Here is a 15,328-nt window from a genome sequence, read left to right as displayed (position 1 = left end):
TATAAGATAAATATGCTTTGGTTGAACATACTCAAATTTGTTATTGCACTCAGGCAACACGTAATTTTCCCATCTTAAAAATTTTGTCTTATTTGTTGTCACAGTTGTCTCTCTCTCTGTCTGTGTGTGTGTGTGTCCATGTGTGTCTTTTTAGTATCTTTGTTTTTTGTATTTCGCATTAAAATGATTAATAAACTTGAACTTGACACACAGTTTACAGCCTAAGTTAGCAGGACTTTCAGGAATTACTTCCCTATAGCCAGTTTTACTTATTATGAAACAATGTAATTACATTGAGTCTACAGCCATGTTCAAAGCTATGTATGACCGAGTGGTGCGTTGAGCCCAATATTGTCACTAACATCCATATTTTTAACCAGGTTAATGATAATCACTGAAAATATAAATCTTCTATAATAATATAAAGTTAGTTTAACAAGCCCAAGATGTGTGTGTGTGTCAGTGTTTTTGGCACTACATGCATCATTGTGTGGACCTTCGTTAGAGATCATTTGGTTTTTTGGTGCAGTGGGCCTCACTAAGCTTTGGCTGTGCAGTGAACCAAACCAGGGACTGAGATTACTATTGAATGTGTGGCCATAAATGCACGGGATTCCACCTCATCAAAGTTTGCACAGATAATTGCTACTATTTGATCTCCACTATCTGAAAAGACACCGTGTTAATTAGAGGCTTTGATTGAGACGGGAAGAGAAGAGAAACAAATGTGTGCTTTGTTGTCCTGTAGAAATCTCTCCTCTCAGGGGTTTATGTATCTGCAGAGCTGGAAGGCTTTTGTCGCCAAAAACTTTGATGAGGTCCTTGTTTCAGGACCGGTCCCATCCCTGTCTTTGGGAAAACATCCAACTGCCAACTCATCAAGCATCCCGGAGAGCTAAAACAATGCCCAGCATTGAAGACTTGAGATTGGCAGTTTGAAATCCTTTGCTCTGATCTGTAATACGCCTTTAAACTAATGGAAGCATAGTTATGTCCCCGAGATACATCTTGTTGTTTTCAAAACAGTTGTGACAAAATCACTTTATTTTAAAAAAACAAAACCAGTCACAGAGAGTTTTTATTTATTCTTCTTTGACTTGAACCTGATGTAGAACACCGAGTTTAGTTAATGGGAAACAACCAGTCTGTTTGCTAAATGCATCCATTGAACAAAATCATTGGAGCCTAAGGCAGTCCCCAGAATCATGTGATCACTTATTAGAGACTCTTAAGTGGTGCTTGTAAAGCTGAGAGCTTTCTGAACTGTAACTGAAACAAGTTTGATGGTTTTTTTTTAACCAATAAGGATGTTTCTATTTTCTTTGATTAACAGTCATGACAGTCATAGCACCAAAAATGTTGGCTCCTCATCCGGTTGATCACTTTAATAAGACCTCCCTGCAGTCTGAAAATGAACTCTATTCAGGGGAAAAAAACAAAGACAAAAAAAATCTCCTCACTCTTTGTCAAATAACAGTTGAAGATGGTTAATCCACATAAATGGCAGCACCTTCATCATCAGCACAATAGTACACCGTTTTCTTTGAAAGCCTTGTTGTCAAGCATTTTATGTTTCATTTCTTTAGTTTCTAATGATGTAAAATGGCCTAAAAAAAACTTGAACCACATATATTTTTAACACTCCATTAAAAAAATCATCCACACCAGGTATGAATCATGTAGGTTGTACACTATCCCACCCTGTAAACACAGGCATGCACTTAATTCCTGGATTACAATAATAAAAATAATTTTTTTAAAAAAGAGATCAATATTTAGCCCTCTTCTTGCTGTTATTACTGGAAACAGAATAACTCTTTGTTTGCTGGAAACCTGATTCAATAAGTCAGCCTGAGTAGCGCAGATGCTTCTATATACGATTTATAATAGGAGAAGAGCTTACAATTAAAATTGTGTTCAGATTAAATTAAATCTTTCTGTGTGTTTGTTTCTGATTTGTCTTTGTGTTTCGATCGCTCTCTGCTTATAAAGTATCAATTCTCACCATATACTGGATTAATAAATATATTAACACAGCACATGAAAGTAACTCTTGGTTAACAAGCCAAGTCATTTAATTTTTTTTAAAATAAATATTTATCAGTGAATGCATTCGGGCGGATTTCTATAAGGAGCGAAAGTTTGGAGCTGTCCATGCCAGCAGCTGAAGAGATAAACTTCAATTTTAAACAACTAAAACTGTATAAGCTTATATAAAATGTATGTTGCATAAATGTGTGCATTTCATCGCTTAAAGAACTGCAACAGAATAAAGGGAAATCATGAACTCTGGACCCCTTCAGTGAGGCCATCGCTCTGCTTTACTGTGGTTGACTTGGTGGGTGTTCTCTCTGAGTGATGAACTTTATGGTGAATCTTCATGCGACTGGTCTCTCACACCATGAAGGCGCAAGTGGTGTGCTGAGTATTAAAACAATGTGAATTATTTAAGCCCTTTGGGAGTTTTTGGACTGGTGTCTTTGACAGTGCTCTTTTACTGCCTGTCAGAATCAGTGCCATACGGAGACATAGACATGACAAGGCCCAGCGGCTTACTAAAACACCTTATGTTGGTTCTTTCTTTCAACATGGAGACTAGCTGAGAGAGGATGCAGAATCACCGTCCACATTTGTATTCAACTATTAAGAATAAGCACAGGAAATGTGCACAGGAACTTTGTTATGAGCATAATCATCGAGGTGTTCTCTCTGACAGTGAGGACAGCCAGGATCAGTCAGGGCAGGTTTACTGATTCCTCTGTGAAGCACTTCGTGTTTGGTCTTAAAAGACACTATGAAAAATTTTTACGTACTTAATTACTTTGAGAGATTTTAGTTTTCTGTTGATAATCACAGTGACAACACTATATGTATCATGATGTCATTGCATAACTGTAGACCTCCACCACACAGTTTAGTTAGTTTAAACTAGCATCAAGAGTTAGGTTTGATCGTGTATGTATATTTGTTCCCACAAGACAAAAATTCAGGCCACTGAGGATATTACACTTTAAATGAGATAAATGAATAGTCAGACTCTTTCATCACCCTGTTCATCAGCTATGTGGTGCGATTTCCCTCTTCTATTAAAATCAAAAGACTGAACAACAATAGAAAATACTTTTTCTAATTATTTGACGCTAAGGCTTATTTAGCTACTAATAGGGAACTTGTAGTACCACAGCAGCTCCTTAAATTTGCCGCTGAGTATCACTGATGAGGCCAGAAGCAGAGAATGCCTAAAACAAACTGTAGAGGGGCTTCAGCAAAACAGCCAGAGGCTTAAGATATATTAAATTACCATGATTGGGACTTAAAGCATGGTTAAAGCCCGTTTGAGAGGCTGGGGAGCCTCAAAGCAGTCCCATTCATTGCTGGGGAGTTGGGTCAATAGGTTGGGGAACTTCACAGGACCAGATTTTATTCTTATGCAAACGAGGGGAACAAGACCTAAAGTTCACTGAGTTGGAAGATATAAATGACTGGACAATCATCTGCAGCCCTCCACAGACACAAGCTGGGACCACAGCTGTGTGAGGAAGTACAACTACATCTGAGTTCACTTTAAACATCTCTCTTCCTGTGAAAATGCTGATAAACTACTGGAAAGAGTGAAAGTGTCACCTATCACCCAGACTTTAGTTTAAAATCTGTGTAATGGATGGAAATGTCATAATAAATATAATAAAATGTTTGCTTTCTTCTTGATAGCAAGGTATGAAAGTTAATTTCTCAGCTTTAGTGATATGATTTCCAGTGTCTTCTAACAAAAACAAACCATGTCCATCTATCTACATGTGCCAACTACTAGAATATCTAAGCAGAATGAATGTATGAATGAATGAACACACACTGAGTGCCATGAGAGGGAACACCTGCAGCCTGCTCCTCATCCTCACGTCAGCTGGGTCTCACACACGCATCACTCACGCATACAGTGCAGCATAAATGTACTGTTACTCTGTGCACAACATGAAAGGAGGAGAACTGAAGACAGTGCTGTCTGCATTTAAAATGAGGTGTGTTTAAACTTAAGAGTCGGGCATTGCAGGACTTACAAATAAAGAAGTGGACTGCAAATGTGTACAGCGTGGATGTTCCCATTCAGTGGTATCAGGTGGACACCGATGCTTGCTTTCTTTCTTTCTTCCAAGAGGAATGACGCAAACTTCACCAACCATGAAGTCGTGTCGTGGATCGAGGAAGGCGCACGTGTCCGACGGGTTGTGTCGGGTCAAGTTGTGTCCCAGGAGAGTAAAGGGTCACGACCCGCTTTCCAGCAGCAGACAAGTTCTCGGGAACTGGGGTCGGGTTGATCTCCAGAAAAGCAGCAACTAGAGGAAGGGCAACATGCTGAAGTCTGCCTTACGCTGTCATCAACAGCTGGATCGAATTACATTTATTTGACCTGTTTTACTTTACGATCGAATCAACAGCAGGGGCAGGAAGCTAATTTTAAGCTTGTCGTAGAGTATATATCATGCCATCTTTGTTTCAAATTTGTCATAATTCACCTGTTTTAAAAAAAAAAAAACTAAAATAAAATAAATAATCGTCTTTCATTCTTCACCCTCCAAGCGTGGAGCGCTCGTTGCAGTCTGCCTCTGTCCAAGGTGCTGACCGAAACGGCCTTTGTGAAGATTTTGGCTCAGTTTGGCTCAGATTTTAGTAATAATGACAGAGCATCTCATTTCTGTTTTTTTAAATTACATTTTTATTAAATAAATAGGTTTCAGTCACTTTGCTGAGATACAGTTTAAAAGGGTTACTCCAAAAAGATGCATTAATACACTGTCGACGTACAGAAATTTTACATTACACGTTTATTGGGTTAATTTATGAGTAAGTCATTAAAATGACGAAATACAAAGACCTGAATACAATATGATTGTAGTAATAACTTTCAGGGACAAATTTACATTTAAATAAATAAACAAAAAAATAAAAATTATACACATTTTAGCTTATTTTCTAAAATAAGAAAAAGCACGAATCTTCTGCAAAGAGTGTGAGAACATTTTTGTTTTGTTCGCAGAGCAATTTTATTTGTAATCTGCTTGAAGTGAGATCTGTTTGCACAGCTCTGCTCGCATGTGGGGATAGAAAACTTTGAGTCCAGTAGCGGAGACGGGATTCCTCACAGTGACCCCTGATCCTCCACAGCTTGATGACTCTGGTACCATTTTGGTCCTCATCTGAGGGGAAAAAACAGAAAGAAAAAAAAGAGGACAAACGACATTAGCTGTAATTTAATATACAAAAAATAAATTGAATATTTTTAAAAAACCGCTCTATGATTTTTTTTTTGTGAACTGCTCTAAACATTTACTTTATTCTTTAACTGGTTGCATCATCTCAGCATATTGGTAACTCCTTTCAAATGAAGTTCAGGCGCGGGCTCGGTGTAGGATCAGACTGAATTCAGCCCTGTGGCCATGCTGCTGCCAGATTCACCAAATTATATATAAAGAGACTCCTGGACAATTTAATCCCACTGGGAGACATGGTAAAGTCCTTTCTCTGCCAATTTTCACCCTCTCTCTTATTCAAACCTCCTCTTTCTTCCTGCAGCCCCACAATGCAGGATTGTGCTCTTTTTTTATGTTCTCTTATATCTTTTCTCTGTATGGCTGCCACCCCCAAACCCCTCAGACAGCATGCAGTTTATGCAAATGATCAGCCTTTCATGCTCAAAGTTGAATGAGACCTCAACAAAATCTCTCCCTTGTTCTCCCACACACACAGACACACACACACACTGCATGACTGAGTGTAAAAATACGCTCAAGTATCATCTTCAATTTTTGCATTTGATTTACCATTTTTTAAAATCTGAAATTCCTTTCTTGATCCCACAGTACACCTGTGTCGTGGGGCAGGCATCTCTCTAAGTGTGGGTAGTATTTTAAAGGAGTATTTTAAATATTGGATGGATGAATTGATGGGTAACAGAGTTAGGATTTGGTTGGGGAGAAAAAGTGGAAGAAGGTTGAGAGGGGTGTGCAGGGAGTGTGTGATGAATGATGAATGTGAAATTCTCAGTGTTCCCAGGGTCTGGGTGGTGTTTGAAAGGCTAGAGGGGGCGGCTGGAGGCTGGAAGGGGGGTGATTGTGCCCAGCTGTTGAGGGGGGTATCCTGAGTCTCTCTCTTCCTCTCCCTCTCTCTCTGTCTCTGACAGGCTGTCTTTTTCACCAGCACATACCCAGGCCATCCAGCCTGCTGCCATAACAACGCCACAGCCTCTGTGTCATAGTAATGCCATGCAGTCAACGCAGAGCATGGGAGCAGGGAGAAGGAGGGAGTCCAGGAGAGGAATGAGAGGAGTGAATGAAGAGTCCAGACGTTCCTACCCCTGTGAACTTGAACTTGACTGACAGCCAAATGACGACTGGCGGGAAGAGAATGCAAAATCCACTCCTGAGAGATTTTGTCCTTTGATATGGTCAAATTACATACTGTGTATGCATTTTAACTCACAAATAGATAAATGTTTAATTGGGAGGAAGACAGGGTTTTCATTTTTGTAATGATTATAATATGATTGGTGCATAAATTACATATGAATTGGTCATTTGCAATTATAGTACTACACGTTGGCCTCTTATAAAATAAAATAAAATAAATAAAATAATGTACATGTTAGAATAAAATAGGGACTCGTGCCTATAAATGAATCCCTGTTACAGTTACATTAATAATAGAGATCTAATATTGGGAGAAAAAATAACACATTATTTATTTAAAACATTGCCTTTTTCTTCCCTATATTACTACATGTATGAATATGGACATTTAATTATTTAGTTAACATAACAAGCTGAAAAACACATTTTGATTCTGCTAATTATAAAGCTGCGTGCATGTCAGAGATCAGGATCTTCTATGAGGAGCTGCAGCTCTCTAACCTTTTCAGTCTTTTGCTCCCTTAGAGTCAGCGCGGGGTTGATTGCTTGCCTACAGCTGATAAACGACGACTGGTCCACATCAGGGGTCTTAGCTGCTCAGACCCACTCGACCATGGGAAAAAGGCGAGCTGTGAAAGGTCCCCTGTCGCTGTTACAAAGCCAAGAACAAGCCATAGCAGGATAATCGTGTTTATCCCCAGATTAAGACTGGATCGCAGCTGCGGTATCCTTGTGGGAGGAATGGGGGCTGCAGAGATGTAAAAAGGACAATGTCCTGCCTTCAGGAGACCTCATCATCATCCTTACTATACACAGGTACTACACAGGTACTGAGGTATGAGACTTTGACTCATTCGGATCAGGCTCATTCCCCTATTAAAAAAAGTTCTACTGTGTAAAACTTTGCTCTGGTGAGAGCAAAACACAAATGAAGGTTTCTCTAATGTGAGCCATGAGAATGAAAGCTTCACTCTCACTGCTATCCTTCACTACTCTTCACTTCTCAAGCAAGCACAGCTCACCCAGACAGAGCTAACCAGAGTCTAATCTGTGCGTTGTTTTCGAGTATTGAATTTGACACATGGCAACATAAACTGATCAACCAATAAACTGATCATCAAAGCCCTCAAAGACAAACTAAATGGGCCAGCTCAGACTGTCTTTCCAGTTGTCCAGTATGTTTCTCTCATTTGTATCTCTGTGTCATCTTCGTTTGCTGTTTTGCTGCCAGTTTATACATTTCTGCAATGAATCATTGCAATCTTTCCGTTACTGCTAAGATTTTGGGTTTTTGCTGGGATATTTGTAGTGTGTCATGTGCTGCTTGTTAAGACATGTTAGGCAAGATTTTTCTTAATCGTTCTTTGGAAAATTAAGACTCATGACACATGACCACATTCACAATTCAGTTTGTGATTCGCAATAGTTCAGGCGTAAGACAGTGCATTAATTATATGCTCACAGCATGAAAGTCAGTGTCAGACATAAAGAGGCAGGAAGACAAAAGGACAACTTCTACCAGAGACACTGTTATGACTGCTGTGCTAATGCAAGCATCTGCCACTGTCTAGTCTTGACTGTTGTTCCCACCACAGGGTTTACTGCAGCAGCCTCTCAAATATACAATGTTGGGAGGGGGACAAAAAAAAAGAAGTGGTGGACCTTTGTGAAATACTCCTTTCACAAAGCAGCCATTGTGGAGAGAAGGCAGGATCAGAATTATAATGTGGAGCCTGGTCACTGTTTACCAACAGGCCAACAGGTCTCCTGCAGCTGCACTGTCCACCACCGACATGCAGACTGCACTGTGTTTGTATGTACATGTGCACGGGTGCACATTAAAGCCTTTTGTGTTTATCCATTATACCCCTGAGTGCAGTCAAACAGCACTTTTCCAATAAAATACATTTCAGGAATGACTTTTTTATACGAGAAATATTTTTGAATTCACTATACAGTTATTGTGCAGAATGGCAGCAGGTAAATAATCAAAGATGCAGTCACAATTCCTTGCCCTTCCAGATGTTTAGCTGTTTTCTGGACCCAAAGCACATTAAACCCAGCGTAACCTTACTGTATGAATTTAAAATTTAAACAAAGATCCAGACATAGAAATTAGAGAGCTGAATGCTTCTTGAAAAGCTGATAATGAGGATTTAAAGCGTGTGCTGTGTGTTGCTAGTCACGCAGTATTCCAGTGTGTCAGCATTTATAATTACCCAGCTTTGCCCTCACCCCCAACCCTTCCAGTTGAATGTCTAATTACAACATGTAATAAAGGGACAGTTCCCCTTTTACTTGTTCAAGCCACAGCCTCTGGCTATTAAAACCAGTATTTTGGCATGACAGAGAAAAAAAAACTATAGAAAAAACTAAGAAGCACATGGAGGACTGCCAGCCAGCAAGAATCTGAAAGACAATTTTTTAAATCTAAAATAATCTAAAATAGCATTTTCTCAGCATCTAGGCACAATAAAAATTTAGCTGAACTTTTATCTAATCTAATTATTATTATTGTTATTATTATTATTATTATTATTATTTACTACAACTTCAAAAATATTTAGGACAATAAAACAATCTTTATATTAAATGTAAGCATAAAATTATATTAACGTGTTCAGAATCGCTCTGTCTTTGCATTGCTGGGTGGAGCTCGTAGGTGGTGCTGTGCCTTTAAATGGGCCTACTCGCTTTTACACCCAGTTTTGATGCAATTATGTTAATATGCAGAGCTTGTCTGCGTCCTATTCATTATCTGCTAGAAATGCGTGATTGTTTTCTTTATATTACAGTCAGGGTCTTCATGCATGCCGTGATCCAACAGGGAGCTGTAAGGTGGGTTATTGGGTGCACGGTTTATTCTCCTTTAAAAAAAAATAAATAAAAGGAAAATATATTTTCTAAGTACTACATAAAAAAAAATCTAATTGCCAAGACTGATTTCCTTTTTTCATAGTCTAACTATTAAATCTTATGTAGGTCACCGGACGCAGTTCAGCCCACTGACAGACCTCGACTTAAACCTGGGCCTAACGTTAATCTCTTTCCGTTCATCAGCATCACGGCAGGAAACGGAAGGCTGGAGGAAGCATTTAAACATGCTTGAATACAGCGAGTTAGAAGACGGAAGGTTTAAAAATAAAAAGGTTTAAAGGTGGAGGAAAAAACGAAACGTGTATGTCGAAAAAGGATGTAAGTGTAAATGCATATTAACCCTTCAGCTGTATCCTTTTTTTTTTTTTTAATAAAAGGGGGCAAAGGTTAATTTAAAAACTTGATTCCTTTACAAATAATCATTCTTTTTGAAATAACAAAAACGTAAATCAGTGTTTCGTTTTCCAGGTCACAACTGCATGTTTTTGTCTTTTACACCAAAAATAATTAAACAAGCAAACAAACAAAAAAAAAAAACCCATAATAATTAATGCATCCGTTATTAATGGTCTAAAGGAGTTTTACCAAAACAAGACGTTTGCCATACCTGGCGTTTTGGTTTCTAATTTTCTACTTGCAGATGTCATTAAGCAGCTGATCTCTATTTGAATTTAAAATGATTACTATTGAGCTAAAAAAAAAAAAGAAAAAGAAAAAAAAAGAGGAAATATAAGCTAACATTCTGCATTTTTACTTTCATTTAAAAAATATTATTTATAGTTTACTTGTATTTTTTTTTGTATTTTAAGTGAATGATTTGTTTTTAAAGGAGGCCTAACAAATAAACTCAATACTGAAAAAAAGGAAATTACAAATAAATTTTATATATTTCATTTCAAACTTTTTTTGCTGACTAGCTTTTATGGGAAAAGAATTAGGCATAAACAGGTAACAGGTAGTCACTCTAAACTGCTTCAATAACCTTAAAATGTCAAAAGTTTAGAAAATGTTGCACACAATAACACGGTGCTGTTACTTACATTAAGGTTTTAGCTTTTGAGAAGCATTTTTCTCCTTTGTGCTTTGCTTCGGTAAACTTGGGACAATTGTAGGAATTTTTACTTGTTTTACTTGTTTCACCACCTGCAGAGTCACAGAGATGCAGGTTCCCTCTCAGCTTTAATATAATCAAATGTCATGAGGTTTTTTTTCAGCCACTGACTCAATGACTTTCTCCCGCTCTGTTCAATTACAGCAGCAGTTAGAAGTGCAGTGACTCACAGAACGACCTTCAAAAGGCCACAGAAACGTGACCTCAGTGATTTGCTACATCTCTGTTAAGTGAGAGCACACCGGAGGTGACAGTTAAGACAGGAAGGCGTAAAGACGGCAGTGATTTGTATCTGACGGACGGCTGATGATGGACCACATTAATGCGGCTATACTTTCTGCTACACATCCATTTTAAACGCAGCATTGAACCTCCGTCTAGATGACTCCCAAAATACAAACATCCCCACGTACTTAAATTTGAGAAGGAGGCCTCTCATTTAGTGAAATCCCTTTATTATAACCGTGCTTTTAAAAATATAACCTTTTGACACAAATACATGGGTGCTAATCCTTGGAAAGACATAAGCTAACACTTGTGATTTCTCTCCTGGATCTTAACTGTTCTGACCAATTTAAGGAATCTGGGAATTTATTGTTGGTTTATACTGTGATAAGTAAAATACACAGTCTGCTGAACAGAGTCAAGGCAAAATAATATCAATTTTCTAATTTTTAAAGCTAAACTGCATTCAGCTTTAAAAATGAAAACATTTAAATGTAATAGCATTTTTTTCAAGACAAAAAGCACGACTTGTATCTCAACAGTCTCATTATGCTTACTTAAGGTTTCAATCACAGTAACATAAACATTAACATGAGGTAAAAATAGTGTTTTAAATTTGACAACATGAGGCCAAATTCTTCTGTTATACAAAGAAATGTCATCAGTGTGTTTCTAAAGGAAGTCTGTGGTAGGAAAAATCATTCATTCATGTACAACAAAGGCCCCTTGTAAATTCTTTCTACTTTCAGAAATATTTAAGTGACCCCGTGAGCTTATTATTCCTGGATCACTTCATTAAAGCAACCTTCAGAAAAGTTCAGTGTTAGAATTTATTAGAACAAATGCTTTAATTTCTGGGATTCTGTGTATTTGATCATGAGGCTGATAACTGTTGTGGACAGGTGCAGCAAAAACACCTTATTTTGAAAAAAGCTTTTTCAGTTTACTGATAAAATATTTACCCAACATTTTCACAACCATTTTCTAAAACCTAAGACAATGTGTTCATTGTGCCAGTCTTTTTCTCACAAATAGGAAGGAAGAGGCACTTTTGATTGAAGAATAGTCAATAAGTAAAACCTTACTGTATGCATTTTCATAAAGAATCTGTGTATTATTAAACCTAATACACACACATAACCTACCTGAAAAGACAACATGTCCTCCTTTTGGAGTTTTTCTTTCTTTTCTTCTTCTTTTTTTCTTAATCTCATAAACAAGAGGCTGAGGATTTGGAGGTCATTCCTACTTTCGGTTATCTAGCTTTATGATGCATGATTATCACTCATACAGCTAGATAACCAAAGACAGGAACAGGCTCCGTCATTAGCGACAACAGCAAAAGGTAAGTCCGAGGCTTTCTGGGAACAAAGAAAATGATTTGGTATTTATGCAAGTTTAGCTTCAGGTTTCACTTCAACACCATCGAATGATGATTTCTGTTTTTGTTTTTAATGTTTTTAAATCAGATATGTCAATCCCAAATCTCCATAACTTCCCCAAAACTAATTAAACCATTTTAATATCTCACTGGTCTGTCAGTCACCGAGATGATACTCCAATTCTAGAGCATAAGCACCAAAATACACATGAAAAATAGATGTGGGGTGACAAACTGCACAGTAGCTGTTCCTGTTGTGCTTTAAGGTGCAACTTCACAGCTGTGTAGCCTGTGTGACTGTTTGTGGATTCTGTGCTCCTTCTCACACTTTGCAAACAAACCCAGATCATCAGAATTCATCAAACTCCACTGCTTTAACGTTTCATTAAAGCCCATCTTCCACAGCAACACCTTAGGAATCTATCAAACATGTATGCTAGACATTATTATTATTATTATTATTATTATTATTAGTAGTAGTAGTAGTAGTAGTATCTGCCTTTCGGTTATTTTTACAGCTATATATGATGAGTATTGTTATTATAGGTATTCTAATGGTGCCACTACATCTTTGGTCACAATGCAAGAGCACCCTGTCATATATTTATATCTATTTCAAAATTATTTTGTTAAATATTTGACTCAAATCAACCTCGTGATGACCTCACGTTTTTCCCCTGTACGTCTGACGTCAATATTTTTAATTGGGAAATAGATGCACCGACAAGACGTGCGTCATTTTCTAACGCACACAAATATTAACACTTGTATATATGTGTATATAATTTAAAATATTAAAAAGGCAATAGCAGGTTTCATAGTGTGTTTTTTTTTGGGGGGGGGGGGTTCATAAATTAAAAATATATATATCACTGTATGAGTCAAATTGCCTTCAGTGGCCTGGACGGTGTGTGAAAGGCTTCTGGCCTGCATAAACACTGCTTCTCTGTCACAACTAATGTTTTGCCCTTGTTATATGAGTTAAGGCACAGGTAACTGGGTTACTCATGTACCATTTTAATGTTGTTCTCTTGCAAACTAGTTATAGAAGCCAGCACACATCGTTATCTATTGGTCATGGGTTTGACGGTGAACTTGAGCATGTCACGTTAAATAAACGCCGACAATATAACCATAAATGTGTCAAATGTCAAGTCTGCGCCCTCAGATCGAGGCGCATTTGTTGAAGGTGGAATGATCTGTGGAAACTAGTCAAGCCTACCCTAACCACAATACTCACTTCTTGAGATGCCTCCTGCGTTCGTGGAGACCAAAACATCCACATGTGGCAAAGAGGGGCGGCCAGCGTCGCATCATCCGGGCTCCAGATGTTTAGAACATGGAAATGAGTTTCTGTACAGCCTCGCTTCGACAAACAGGTGAGCGCGTGGATCAGATCGATAAATCCCACGCCATCTGCCGAGCCTGCGCAGACGGCTGTGGATGAGACATCCTCGTCGTGCCGTGTGCTTGTATCCGAGATCAGGACGTTCCCGGGTCAGTGCCGTGATCTCCGTGGGACCGACAGAGGAGCGACACGCTTTTCATCAACAGCGTCCAAAAGCGCGCATCATCAGTCCGCGGTCCTGAAGCTGCGACGTGTCCCCTGACAGACACTTCAGTGCTCTCATCTCGCCTCCTCTCTTTTTTTCTCAATACTTCCTCCTCCTTTTGCTGACGTCACGCGGACAGCAAGTTGCCGATAACCAATCGCAAACTCTCTCTCTGTGCGTGTGCGTGTTTTTGGAGAACTCACGAAGACATCACGTCGCCGTTGCGCTCTTTTAACTGTGGAAGTGGAAACCGAACCAGCAAAACAAAACTTAAAAAAGAAGAAAAAGAAGCAGAGAGCACGTTGTTGCTGGCTAAAGTAAAAAAAAAAAAAAGAGTAGTTACAATGTTTTGTTATTATTATTACATAAGTTTAGTTTTCTTATCTCGTTCAGCTTGTTGTAGCCATATCGCTCCTGGGTTGTGTCGGTGTTGTTAGTCATCTATTATTGTTATTTTTTTTAAAGATGTGTTAGTAAAACAGGAAATCATCTGTGACACGTTTGAAGCCGGTGTTGGCACATGCTTTTCTTTTTTCTTTTCCCTATATTATCAACGGCTCCCCACTAATTAAAACCATCATACAGATCTAGTCAGTTTCTGACTTTAACGCCACCCAGCGGTAGCAAAATCAACTACAACGCTGTGGCAGACAAGCAATACCCCACGTCCATCATGTGATCTCTTACTCTCTTACTTACTTTTACTTACTTTTCCACTGCTTTTCAAAGGTGGGAAAAGGAAACACGTATTGTTTTCTTATCGCATCACAAAAATACAAAAATGTAACGCAAACTCATTCGGACCAACTCACATTTTCAGCTGAATATTTTTATTTATTTACTTATTTTTATGAGAAGAGGACACAAAATCCCCCCAGCTTTTCCTCAGATACACACCTTTTTGCTAATGGTGTCCTGAAACAAGGCTATTTATTTATTTATTTATTTATTTTTTCATATATAATATAGTTATTTTCAAGCCACCACTTGCCCCTTCTCTATCATGCCTGTTTTTGAAATTAGAATGAGTAAGAATCTGATGTTTGATTAAATATTTGAATTTTAATTATTAATAATTAGATGTAGATCAGATTTTCCATCAGATTTTCCATTGGGGTCTTTTCCATTGATTGATTACTTGTTCCTTTTGGACTTGCGAAAGTCAGCAACACAACACAACACAAACACATACATGCTAATGTGTTTTTTCTTTTTGCTCTCTCTCAGAAGTCAATGACTTTACGAAGAACCAGTTTCTGAGCCCAGAGGGGAAAACAGTCCACAGAGATGAGACTTGAAAAAGTACAGAGATGTTCAGTCCACATTTCAGATTTGAGGTTATACTGCCTTCTAGTGTCCATCCAAACTCTCATGTCCCAGATAGTCTCCATTATCTTTCATGTGTTCCTCTGTATCTAACAGAAGAGAGAAAAAGATTGTGTTCATTAAAAAGTGTAGAGAAAGAGAGAAATGGGAGAATATTGTGAATGACAATATGTAACCACTGCCCTAAAGTGTGGTACCTTTTCTCTTACAGGTGGGATTTGGCACCTGAAGACACAGATCTTCAGACTTTTGTATTTAAGAGTAATTTTTCATTGTGAACAGATGTGCACTTTTAGGCTGTGTATAATAATAATAATAATGCAGTGTAATGCATCTTTGAAAACCATGAAGCAAAGTTTTACCTGGAATCTGGCTTCTTTGTCCTCAGCAAATTATGCTAATTAAAACATAAAATGATTTTTCTTCTCTTATCAACATCAGCTTTGCTAAG

The 15,328-nt window shown here is 38.1% G+C and overlaps 1 long non-coding RNA gene across 1 annotated transcript; it reads right to left on the bottom strand.

Annotated features, from left to right (window-relative positions):
- Positions 1-4,690: 4,690 nt before the first annotated feature.
- LOC146583225 (uncharacterized) lies at positions 4,691-11,981 on the bottom strand. The gene is made up of 2 exons (XR_014891470.1): positions 11,763-11,981; positions 4,691-5,195 (listed from the first exon to the last, which is right to left on the bottom strand). It is a non-coding gene; the product is annotated as an uncharacterized LOC146583225 (long non-coding RNA).
- Between the last annotated feature and the right edge of the window lie 3,347 nt (positions 11,982-15,328).

This window comes from Mchenga conophoros, linkage group LG1 (assembly GCF_057382185.1).
Source record: "Mchenga conophoros isolate Kocher_MC1m ecotype Shallow Benthic linkage group LG1, M_conophoros_male_GT1.1, whole genome shotgun sequence".
NCBI classification, from domain to species: domain Eukaryota; kingdom Metazoa; phylum Chordata; class Actinopteri; order Cichliformes; family Cichlidae; genus Mchenga; species Mchenga conophoros.
This window is presented reverse-complemented; position numbering and strand designations above follow the sequence as displayed.